At 39.1% G+C, this 12,032-nt stretch overlaps 1 protein-coding gene across 2 annotated transcripts in view; it reads left to right on the top strand.

The window, feature by feature from the left end:
* The window catches only part of ncalda (neurocalcin delta a), a 48,382-nt gene that overhangs the window by 23,850 nt on the left and 12,500 nt on the right, over positions 1–12,032 (top strand). The window contains exon 1 of one of the 2 annotated variants that reach the window (XM_084088454.1): positions 2,977–3,170. The exons of the other annotated variant lie outside the window; for it this stretch is intronic. The gene's annotated coding sequence lies outside the window, so the exon portion shown is untranslated. Of the gene's footprint in view, positions 1–2,976; positions 3,171–12,032 lie in introns of those variants that run through there. 2 annotated transcript variants of the gene reach the window in all.

Genomic DNA, 12,032 nt, shown 5'->3' with positions numbered 1-12,032 from the left:
GGTGGAGCCTCAAGAGCTTGTGTCCTTTTACCTCACACAGACATGCACGTAAATTTTAGGGTTCATGATATCACTAACCCGGAGGAATGTCGTGTAGTCCTTACCAGCCATTTGTCGTAGTCCTTAAAAAGCGATTTCTTTAAAACAAAACATCTCCCTTTGCTTTGAACTTTGAGCGTCGTAACTTTGCAGATGTTGTTTATGCTCAAACAGCAACATTACACACTAACTAAAGTTAGAAAAGTGAAATCATAATCAACCACCCCTTTAAATGTCTTGTAAGCTGTTGGCCATAGTGGCAGGCAGATGAATGGCCCAGAATTACCCACCACTGCCCTAAAAGCACCTACATTTGTCTAAATGTGGTAATTTCATGGTCACTTTTTGTAATTCTTAATGCTTAATGACAGGATCTCTTTTATCTCATTTATGCATGGGACATGTTGTCACAGAAGTTCATAGTTTGAAGTATAATTTGAGACTGGCTGTCTGTCAGTCCACCCCACCCGAAACAAGTCTCTTTTATTCTGCTCGCCTCAAGCATTTTAATCCATGTTCTGATTAATTTGGCATCTTATTTTTCCTTGTATGGTCACATCCGTGTTTCTCAAGCATCCTCTCCCCCTACTCTACCCATCAACTCTTTGGGGGAAGCTCCCCCTTTCTCTCTGTGCCAGATCTCTCCCCCTGTGGTGCTCTTATTTCCTGACCTTGCCCTTTTTCTGTTGTCATCCTTCTTGCCTCATTTTAGAGGCTTGGTTACCTCTATTCAACTATCCACCAGATGGTATTCAAATTAGACCCCTTGCATGAAAGCCGATTTTTCCACGCTCTTGGGCTGGAGAGTGGGCGGGTTCACCCTGGAACAGTGACCCAGAGACCCCTGTACGTCTCTTTCCGCTGTCTGTAAGGGAATGCAGAGACCAGGACTCACTCCCTTGGCTGCTAGGCCAGTGCAGCCCGCAGAATCTTTTATGTTTCTGGAAGACACAAATAGAAAAATGTTATGTTGAAAGGGAAACCACACACATGCTGACAACGTAATGCTAGAGTTTAATCGGGTTTCATCCCTGAATGTTGATTAGAGTGAAAAAAATGTTTTATGACTACAGCACATTATTTTTACACTACTCTCATCTAAAAAGCAATTTCAGTTTCTAAATCCTGCAAATCTTCCACTAATTCAAGTTTGGGAGACCTTCTTAGCTCCAGCACACTTTAACAGTGTTAAAATACTTTCTCCTATCCCCATTTCATGTGCATAGAGAACTTTATGTAAGCAGTTTGTAGGTTAATTTAAACACTGTGGCTCTGTTTCACTTTAAGTATTGCTCATTGTTTGCATTGCCTGACATTGGATCAGTCAATGACACGAGTTTGGAGCAGCATCCAAACTCATCTGTTTGTCCAAGCAGTGGAAGAGGTCATTATTTTGCGCAATTTTGTTTGGTGCCACTCAAGGCAAAGAAATATATAGGGATTTGATAGGGTTTGTGTCTGGCCCTTGGAGAGGTCATTCAAATGAGCCCATAATATTACAACCTCTGCAAAAGTGTTGTTGTTTTTTTTTACTTTTTCCCCCATCATTTATGAGACATGCTTCCCCGCCATTGACATAGTAGTTCATGATGCATCTTCTGAAAGAGTACAGAATCTCTGGATCAAAAACACAGGCGAAAAAGAAGCAGAAACTAGCGATTGGACATGTAAGCAGATTCATATGTAAAATAACGCAACCATCAACATTAAACCGCATATAAATCAAAACTGCCTAACGTTATACCGAATGAAATGTCGACCCAGGACAAGCTATAGGACTGTGAAGCTTTGAGGGTGTTGATGGACTCGATCTACTCCATCTGTGTTTTAATCATCGTTCTGAATCCAATCTGGATGTAGTTTTTGAAAAAAAAAAAGAAAAAAACGCTTTTTGCACAAAATGTTGCTTTTTATGAAACTTAACCAGATTCAAGTGTTGGGTAAAAAAAGAATGCATTATGCTAGCTAGAATAAAACAGTTTTTTTGTTTAGAAGGGTCTGTTCTTTCTTTTAATATATTGTATGTTCAGAGATTCATGCAACAAAATATTCTGGGGGCCATGAATGCTGGCGCTGGCTTTCAACTTAAAAAAAAAAAAAAAAACCTGCTGGGAAAATATTTAAAAGAAAGCTCTAAAATGTAATCAAAATGAATTATATCACTTGTGTGACATTTGTGTGTTATCTAAATCCTTCCTTGAATTTGAGCCTTAAATACTGCCTATTGTTGTGACCAGCCTGGCCTGCACTCGATTGCTCCGTTTTATCAAGTTACAACTATTGATTCTGAGCTGAACTTTAACCATTAAAGGTTCACTTTCAGTTTAAGGAATTTGATGACAGTACTAAGTTTCATTGCATCACACAAAAGCTAAATAAATTCCATTCAGGCAGTTTGAACACACTGGGATTGTAAGGTTGACATCATAAAGGTCTGTTTATGTTCTGCCTTCCTCTGTGGTTCTGGTTACCAAAGAATGTTTATAATCTGGATTCAAAGTCTCATGGGAACCATTGACTCAGCACCAGCCACTGTTCCTGTCATGACTGAGAACAGCATGTCTGAAACGGCTGGGAACTCTGCATAGAGAGGCGTTGAGGTATGAAAAGCAATGCAATACACTGCAATAGTCTGATGATTTTTGCGTATTCTCGTTTCGCAAACTGTTGCATACTTCATGCGGTTTCTCTTTCACCGTTCGATGTAACTTCCTGTCCACACTGAAGCTTTTCTTCTACAACACTCGCTTATTATGAGTGCAGGATTAGACTGTGGTTTTGTGAGGGTCTCTTTCACTGCAGCTCTGACAGATGACCTATTGAAATCACTATAGCACTGTCTGCCTGTTGCCAGGGCAACACTAGCTCGCTTCTGCTTTTTATGCGCTCACGTGACTGGCTGCTGACGTCACCGGGGGAGGGACGCTGCCAGAGTTTGGTCCACTCTTGACTGCATAGGGCTTCGAAGAATCTTGAGGACTTGTTGAATTGACACGGTTAGTCTTAGTCTTGGTTGTCTCTTTTCACTGTCTGTTACCACTATCATCATCATCGTCGGCTGGTGCAAATAGCCGGGTTATGGACTGTTGAAGGCAGTGGATTGCAGGGGAAAAATAGAAATAGAAAAAGAGGTAAGTCATACTCCTTATTTTTCTTATGTCGCAATGTCCAATGGTTTTAAGGATTATTTGTCACAGAACTAGTGAGATTTTATTGGTTGAGTTATGCAAGATGTCAGTGTGATTATTCGTGCACAGCTGTTGCATGCTGGCTCACTCCTTCACACGCTAACGGTGCATTGGGGATCTATGAATAGGAGAAAGATGTAGTTAAGATGTAGTCATTCACTCGATAAACTCCCCCCACACACAGATCATCTCCTCCAATGTTTCCCTGCCATTTCATATCCTATCCATCTCTTCATATTGTATGTTTGTTTGTGGACGGGTTAAATGAATTGGAGGGAGATGGTCCACTTAGCGCTCCACCACCAGCTCTGAATATTGTCATAGCAGAAACGGCTACATTAGAGAGCCTCATGGGAAAGGAGGAGAGATGAGGAAGCTTGCATAATGTTTCCAGATTCTTCCTCTTCTCTTCCCCAACTTTTCATTTTCACCTTCCCCCACACTTTCACTGCTCGCTTAACTCATGCATGTGGGTGAGCGTGTGTGTAAAGAATGCGCTCTCTGAGGAGACGCACTTGCACTGAATACCAGAATAGCCCCATCCCCCCTGTCGCATTGAACGTGGGTGGAGGGTGATCTATGGCAGGAAGAAAACGGTTATTGCTAATTGCTGGAGTTTTTTTGTGGTCTCAACGGTTGGCTTTATTCAAAAATAGTTTATCACTTTAAACCCCAAGAAAAGAGCTTTCTAGCAGACAGTGCTTTTCGCACTTTCATTAAAGTAAAAGATTCCTTCTATTCCTAATGGAAGAATCATCATATACATCACTAGCTAATTTACCAAGAGCTAATTTAACCTAACGACCCAGCTGAGGGGCAGACTCGGAGTGGCTCAATGCTCGGCTCGACTTCTGCTGCCAAGACATATTGGTTATTAGATGTTATCGGGTCCCTGTAGTGATGTGACAGTATTTCCTGTACACACACGGCCTACTGGTAGTTCAGAAACACATGGCACCAAAGACAAACACACTTCTGCGTTGGAGGCCTGCTGGCAGTAGGGATGAGAGACGCTGCTGGCAGCTTGTTCAGCACGGCCCACGTGTGTGTGTGGGAGGAGATTATCCTCGCTGCAACCACTGCTATGGTGTGTTATCAGCCCTGTCTGTTATTACAGCGTGCGTTTGTCTGTGTGTGTGTATGAGCAGTGTGTAGGTGCTGCTTGTGTGTTGTGTGTATCTATTAAATGGCTTAAATACACAGAGTGCCAAGTGAACATGATTTTTTATTTATTTTTTATTATCAAACCTCTAAGTGCAGATTTAATAGCATTCTCACCGTCAGTATCAGTCTAATGAGCACTTAATGCCATAATGTATGTATCTCAAACCTACGCTAATAGTGTTTACTGAAGCACTCTTTAATTATCAAGATGTAAAATACATTTTCCCATTTCAGGAGCCTCTGAAATAACTGAAATGTTTCTGTTGCAAGTGCTCAAAAAACATAGTTAAGGTCTTTTCACGCTAAGACGAATGTTTGAAATGAAACTAATTGCCGCATGCAATCTATTTACACATTAAAGCCGTTAAATTCCAATAAAATTGCAAGATTGATTTTTCAGTAAATACACACATTTGCTGTTCACACAAGCAGCTACGTTCTGTATTTTTCCACCTGGATGAGAAGCGCTTTAGTTTCACTATCTGTCAAACTTTCTTTTCTTTTTTTTACTTTAATGGTATTTTATTGTAAAAAAGGTCCTATTCACACATGATCTTTCAACTGAAATTTACAGGTAATTTGCCAGTAAAGACTTTGTGTGAAAGGGACTAATGTCACTTTGTTGAAGTTTTTATGTTATTGGTTGGCCAGTTTTATTTGCAGTGCAATGGAACACTTCTCAGTAAAAAAAAAAAAAAAAAACTGTAACAGCATGTGAATGTTTGTCATTCTGAACAGGCGCATTAACAGCTGTTTGTTTAAATTAAATTATCGCACCAAATGTTTGCACTGAACATTTGCCTTGGTGTGAACAGCCTTTTTAACTTGCTTTTCATCCAAAGTAGGGATGGAACAACGCAAATTAGTCGATTTGTGTGAAATGCATTGATTCGTCACGCTGTTTATGTTCCCCAATGATGGCGGCTCCTGGGCTTAATTCACTTAATCACTAGCTGCGTTTACATGGACACAATCGGAATGAAATCAATCCGATTGATGAATCCGAACAAGGTGTTTACATGAATGATAAATAAAGTAATCGGGTTGATGTGCGCGTTTATATGTTACAAGTTTCAAATCGGATCTGATGTTTTGACATGCGCACACTGCACGAATATACAGAGTTTCCCGCTTTTCGCGCATAAATATTCTCCTCTGTTGGTTCTTTATTTGTTTTAAAAAGCAGACGTAATATTAATTCATCTCTGGTCATAATTTAGAGCATATAAACCGTTTTGCCGTGCTGCTTATTGATCACGCAGTAAAAATGCCCCTCCCCGCGGCCAAAACCAGTCGTCTGTGGATGAGAATCCAAAACAAGGACTGGTGGGACGTTGTCCTGCTTCACTTCACAGACTCGCGAGTGAAATGAGAATTTTAGAATGACGGGAAACTTATTAATATGACACTTTATTCAACAGGAAGAACAGCTCGTTCCGCGCGTCATACGTCATTACGCTAGTTAACGTCATTGCACATGCGCAGTCCTTTCAGTTTCGGTTTTCAATCCGATCAAGTGTTTACATGTTCTCTCGATCGGATTACAAAAGGGATAAACCACCCCTTTCAATCCGATCGAAATTTCATTCGGATCGAGCTCAATCAGATCGATTAAGGTGTTTACATGAAGGTTTTTTAGTCCGATTGAGCCGTCAATCCGATTATAAGTGTCCATGTAAACGCAGCTACTTATTTATTTATTTTAATCACACCTTTGACTTTCTCTAAAGTGAAAGATCATATTAGTGTTATGAAGTGTATTTAATAGAATGGACATATTGTACTTGCATAGTATACAAATACCCCTTTTCCACCAGAATGGTTTGCGTTCTAGAGCCTGAGCCGGTTCTCGGCCAGGCGAACTGGAGTGTGTCGCGAACCAGACACGTTTCCACATAAGTCACTCGCTCTTTCGCACACTGAGGGCCCTATTTTAACAAACTAAGCGCATGGTCTAAAGTGCACGGCGCAAGTGCAGTTAGGGCGTGTACTTTTGCTAGTTTAACGATGGGAAAAATGGTCTGCGCGCCATTGACTTCTAGTTTCAGTTAGTCAATGGCGCAGTCTTTTTCAGTTGCCTCAAAATAAAAACGCACCAACAATGAAAAGTGAAAATGATAACTGCGTCTGGCTGAAACTAGCTAAAAACACTTGTTTTGCGTCGCATTGTGCCGGGTGTATGATAGGGCCCTGGGTCTCTCTTGCGCGCATAGTTTTATATATTCAGATTAAAGAGCAATATAGTGCAGTGTTATTACATTTATCAACGGTTCGCCAGTATTTCTCCCCACCCCCCTTCTTCCCAAGAGTTGAACCAATCTTTCCAGCCCAGAACCCCCTTTTCTGCAATGGAAATGCACGGAACGGTTCGAGAACGGACAAAGGCCAGGAACCCGCACCGGAACAGTGTCAGTGGTAAAGGAGTATTAGTGGTCTTTACTAAGTCTTTTCCCAAATAATACCACTCCTTAACAAAAGGTTCTGGAATGAGTTTTTGCACTTGGGATTAGAATTCAGGTTGTGTAGATTTCTGTCTGCTTGTCTTTGAGTAGATATGATGAACTTTCTCAGTATGTCTGCTGTTTCCATTTCAATTCCCTTTCTGTAGCTGAAAGTGTCTCAGGACAAAAAAATGCATTATGAAAGAGGCTTGGATTTGCTCTCAGTTTGAAATAAATGGGAGTAATTTTTTTTGCCGTGTTTGTGTCCAGATCATTCTCTGCAGGGCTCCGCATGTCAGAAAATATCCTCCTCCATGCTGAGAGCTGGACACAGCTGTTCTTGTTTTGTTACACTCATGAGTGTTGCACACTGCTTTTTTTCTCCCCATACATTTTGTACATTTCTGGAAAGATGCTGTAGTTTATATGAATGTCATTTTATAGCGTTAAGTCTGTTGCTAGATATGCTTTTTTTTTTTCTTTGTCTTCAAAGTTAGTGCCCTAAAGTAAAGAAAACTAAAAATGATTAAATTGTACCTTTATTAGCACCATATTTCTGGTACTTCTCACATCAAATGCATTGCCATTTGCTAAAAATATGATTCTCAGAAAACTTGGAAATGGATACTGTTGCGTTCCTCTTTTATTTGCACTATTTATAATGTGTTACTTGGACGTGTTAATAGTCATTCTGTTTGTTTCCTTGGTTCTCAATCTCTGTGGGAAACTTTATTCTCCTGTGCTATTGTTTAATTTATTGCCAACATGAAATGCCTGTTATCATATTAGTCATTCTTTAGGCTGGCTTCTTGGTTTCAGTTCCCTTTTCTCAAATGTGGTCTCGCAATCTTTAATTTTTTTAACTTAAAAAAAAAAAAAAAAAAAAAACTGACCTTGAGCAATTATAGAAATACTCATGGAAGGAAATGCAGCCAGGCTCCTTGTTTAGACTGGTGTGTGTCGAGTGCCATGGATAATTAGGGCAAGGCATGCACTACTGGACAGAACTGTGACTGAATGGGAGAGTCCTTGTTACGGTTTTCATCCACAGAATTAGATGGTTCTTCTGCAGAAGATATTGAGATTATACCTGTATGTTGTCTTACGGGTTGCCCTGTTATGATTTTGCAGACACTGCTAATAAAGAGAGAGATAATTTAGCCTAATAATTAGGACTGCAAAACCTAAATTGCAATGTCATTCATATTGCATGTAGGATTCCATCAAGTCTTTTCAGGTATCGATTTTCATTCTTTTTATGCTGTTCAATCTATAAATGTTATCTGAATATGCGTAAACTCTTATGAGACATATGAGTGACATTGGACAAAAGTGAAATAAACCATGCACATCACAAGATATTGAAACCATTGAACCATGTTCCTTTACTGTCTATTTCTCTGTGCTGTGACGGTGGATCAGTGTGAACACAGTGGATGATTTGAAAAGCTAGAAGAGTTGGTGACTACACCATTAAGGTTGCCATCACAACAGATCATCACTGTTGCCCTGGATTTTGTCGTCCAGACAATTCAGGAGGAAAACAAAATATTCTGTGGAACAAGAAATTGTTTCTTTTTAGGAGAGGACGGTTTCCTCTTTTACCTCTAGAGCATTTTTGTTTCCTTGTGATCACACAAATCAGACGTCACTGTTTTTAGGCTTAAAGTTCTGTCCATATCAGCAGATAAGATCTTTGGAAAAATTACTAATATCTGCTACAAAGAGGTAGTTATTTGTCAGTTCTCTGTAGTTCGAGGTTCCCACGATCATTGCAGGGCTGTTAACTCTCACGCATTCAGTGTGAGCTTCACGCAATTGACACTGTTCTCATGCCACACATCCATTTTCTTGTGCAGTGAAAAATCGCGAAGCAAAGAGGACACTGACACCGACAGACAAGACAGAGCAGGTTATTTTGAGATGAAACAAAGCTTAGCTTTCAAGTTCTGTCAGTTTTATTTGTTGTTGAATTAATTTATTGTTAAAATTCAAACAATACCGCTTTGGCCCTCTTAAATGTGATGTGACCGATCGTTGTAGTGCCTCAGATCGCGGCATGTGAACTGATCATCTTTTCCTCTTTACTACTAGTTAAAAGTAAATAAACACGAATGAACACCAGAAGGTATGTTGAAAGATACAGTACAACTTCCTGAAATGTCTCATGTAATCGCTCAGTGAGTGTTTCAACCGCGAAAAGAGGTCAGTAAACAATGTCTCGTAACGTTACATTTACCTCAGGAAAGCCATTTAATAACCACAGCATGTTAGTTAGCTAGAAAAATGAACTACAGAGAGGAGTATTTTGCTAAATATGCTCTATATTACATATTATATTTTTACTCCTATCATTCAGAATATTATAACGTTGTTGTTATAAAAAAAACACATTAATTTGAGTTGTTCATTTTAAACCTCGATAATAATTAGGGATGCACCGATGCCACTTTTTCCAGAACTGTATTTTCATTGCATTTTTAATTTTTACAAATATTGTGCAGAGAAACCAAAAGAATATGAATCAAATTAGTTGGCTGAGCTAATAGATATTTCCAGTTATTTTCATGCCTACTAACTACGCTTGTTAAAATGTTTTATAGGAGCTACAGTTACTTTAACTGTTTATATTATTGCTCGATCATATTTTCTTTAATCGCACAGTGAATATTTAGAGCTGCTCCAGCAAGCCTCAACCAGTCAAGAGCAGCGAGTGTTTTTTTGTTGTTAGATTAACATTGAGGACTAAGACAGCAGTAGGTCTATTGTGCTGCTGTCACTTTAAGAGCTGCACAGGTCCAACATACTGGTACATACGCGTTTTCTTTTCAACTGTTTACGTTCACTTAAGATATAACCGACTTTTTCACAAGGATACTTGCCGATACAAGCATTTTGATATAATTCTGTGTGAATTTGTCCATTTAAAGCACAAGACATGAAAGAGAACTCGAATTTATAGGCTATTCACACGCTGTCTGAGAGGCAGCATTCTGGCCGCACAGAAAACCTCTTGAAAACGTCATGTGATTACTGTACCACCTTCCTGTAGGGATCCACTCATTATACATAAATCACGCAACAGTTCATGTTTTTACTTGCACATACTAGTTTAAGTTTTAATTCAAATGATGCATGTATGCTGAGTGAACGATCAACAATCAAGAGCATGCAACAGGAGTGCGCTCTCTCTCTCTCTCTCTCTCTCTCTCTCTCTCTCTTTACCGTCAGATAACGTTAGTAATATGCTCCTCATTTTACTTTCTTTGCTATTGCCATAACTGACCAAACTACAAACTTTCCAGAGATGTCTGAAAAAGGGATGTGCGCTCAACAAGCTTGTCCGCATGTGCCGCTGCTGACTGACACACAGCTAACCGGTGCACAGAAAGCCTCGTCTCTCAGCATGTGATCACAAATTCAGTTGTCTTTCACATCTTATTGCGCTTAAATGGTTGAATATACACGCAATTATGTCAAAATGCACATCGTGTTGAGTATTCATGTATTTGTCAGCTGTTTATGTCTCAAATAAAAGTAAACCGTTGGATGTAAACCGGATGTGTATCAGTATAATGAAGCCGTGCATTTGGTCTTAAAGGGACAGCAGCCTAATATACCTATACTGCTCTTGACTGAATAACTTGTTTTACCTTTAATAAAGAGTTACAGGTAAAACAAGGTTAAAGGAAAGGTTTAGTACAATAGGAATACATTTATATTTAATTCACTATGCAATATCTTATTTTTTATTATTTTTGATTTTATTAAATCACCATCACTGCACTAATTCTAACTACATATTGTTATCATTAAATACAATTTCTCATATCGTGAAATCATTACAACATGGCAATAGGCTGAAAGCAGCAACAGTGTGGACATCAAAGATCAACCTCTTAGACATTGTTCAGCAAGAGCGCAATTAGAATAATTTCTCTGCCATTAGCGAATTACCACTCATATCGAGGGCCTTATTTTTTCGAAGATCTTTATGAATGATTGTGGCCATATACACTGTTTTAAGAAGGGAAAACAGATGTTTCTACCAGTGCCCTGCTGCTTAAATTTACTTTAAGTTGTCCTTGTGCTTTTGTCATTTTTATTATTTTCTTGTTTTTTAAATATTTCTTTTTAGCTTTAATTTATTTTTTTAGTGTTAGTAATTTTAGTAGTTCAGCTTACTACAGTACTTCAAGGCTCGGTTTCACATACAGGGCAAAGATGCCAGGATTAGGCCTTTAGTTTAATTGGGACATTTAAGTACAAGTTCAATTGGGACATCTTGGGAAAAAGAAAAAAGAAAAGCAGTTGCTTTCAGTTAAAACAGCTCAAACATGCATTTTAGTCTGTGACTAGCTTAAAAATCGGTGAAAAAAAGTCGATGAAAGAATCTCCTCTTTGAGAATCTTTTCAATGAAAATCTCAAATGAAGATCGCGGAACTCCAGCTTGTCTGTGTTTTCAGATCATTCGCGCTTCTTCAGATGTGTAGAAAGCGCGCGTGTGCGTATGGTTGCCAGATACTATTGAAAAGACGGGATAGAAAACGTGCTCTTTTAACAGAAAAGCTCTGACTGGGGTTTAAATTATTGAAATCTGTTTATTTTTCTTTATTCTTTGTGCAGCACTTTGGTAACCTTGTTTTTTAAAATGTGCTATATATATAAAGTTGATTGGATTGGATTTTTTGCTGCCGTATCCTTCTCACCTTTTTTACCCCTGACCAGTTTTCATGCCTGCTATTGTCTGCTAAGATCCAGCTAAGATGTTGTTCTGCTCTGCTGTGGAAGTTGTAGGTTGAAGTGTGACTAAGGTAAAGCAACAAGCTGCCTGAAATGTTTTTTCCTCATACATATTCTTGGCTAATGATTTGAAGATTACCTTTGCTTGCAGTGGATCACAAACAAATGGAAATATGGGTAGAAATGATCAGAAATTGTATAGTTTTCTTGTGCAACACTAGCACTCTACCTGTACCATTAGTCTCCTCTCTCCAAATGCCTGAAATCCCAATTTTATAAGGAAATCCTCTTGGAGCAGCACTGTTCCGTCTAGAGACGCAAACATCTGGAGTCTCATTGATTTATTGTTTTCTCTCTGCTAACCAATGCTGAATGGAGTGTCTGTTTCCATAGCAACATGGCAAGAGGTCACAGAGATTCGTTATTGTACATGATGACAGCATTGCTAACTGCTTT

The sequence above is a fragment of the Abramis brama genome (genome assembly GCF_963993115.1).
Source record: "Abramis brama genome assembly, chromosome: 17".
In the NCBI taxonomy this organism is placed as follows: domain Eukaryota; kingdom Metazoa; phylum Chordata; class Actinopteri; order Cypriniformes; family Leuciscidae; genus Abramis; species Abramis brama.
The sequence above is the reverse complement of the archived record's forward strand: the minus strand, read 5'-3'. Positions and strand labels throughout refer to the sequence as shown.